At 44.7% G+C, this 823-nt stretch overlaps 1 non-coding gene across 1 annotated transcript; it reads right to left on the bottom strand.

Moving 5' to 3' along the window:
* Positions 1-579: 579 nt before the first annotated feature.
* LOC136396322 (small nucleolar RNA U3) lies at positions 580-793 on the bottom strand. The gene has a single exon (XR_010749661.1). It is a non-coding gene; the product is annotated as a small nucleolar RNA U3 (small nucleolar RNA).
* Between the last annotated feature and the right edge of the window lie 30 nt (positions 794-823).

Raw genomic sequence — 823 nt, 5'->3', positions numbered from 1 at the left:
GCTTCTATGTGGCTGAGAATCTCAAGATACAACCCAGGAAGCCGAGCTGGATGTGAATTTCAGAGAATGGTGACTGGATTTTTAGTATATAAGTATATTCCTTGTGATATTTGAGACATACTTAGAAAAATCATTTGTTCTTCATGTAAAATTTTAAATGTAACTGAGCATCTTGAATTTTGAAGTGTGAAACCTGACAATCCTATTACATCATCTCTCACCCCCAATCCCCCACCAGCTGGTTCTGGTCACCTACAGTTCAGACAGTGAAATGTGAGAGAGGACACCCATTTGCATATATCCATCTCCCCGGGGTTCCATCTGAAAATTGGGAGGTTAGACTAGATCCCTAAAACCTTTTCTGCCCTAAATTCTGTGAGTCTGTGCACCCTTGGCTCCCAGGAAAGACCAGATGGCCCTTGCCTGTGGTGCTGCTCAGACCTGCCCACGCCCCAGGACACCCAGGGGTCACACTCCTGCCCCAGCACCTGCTCTAAGTGCAGGTGTCAGTAGCAAACTCTTTCTGAAACACCTAACACTTATCCACCTTCCTTTTTTTTTTTAATTTTTAATTTTTTTACCACTGAGACTGCGTTCTCTCCCTCTTACTCTCCCAAAGGAAGAGAAGAACGATCATCAATGGCAAAAGGCAGTTGCACAAGCAACACCAAGAGCCGGCTTCACGCTCAGGAGAGAACACTGCAACTCCTCCTCATGGTTTTGGGTACTCTACACGATCAGAGAAACCTCTCTAGTAACAAACTATAGAAATGATCCCTGAAAGTATAGTCTTTTATCCACCTTCCTAACCCCTCCCTCCCAT

This window comes from Saccopteryx leptura, chromosome 2 (assembly GCF_036850995.1).
Source record: "Saccopteryx leptura isolate mSacLep1 chromosome 2, mSacLep1_pri_phased_curated, whole genome shotgun sequence".
NCBI lineage: Eukaryota > Metazoa > Chordata > Mammalia > Chiroptera > Emballonuridae > Saccopteryx > Saccopteryx leptura.
This window is presented reverse-complemented; position numbering and strand designations above follow the sequence as displayed.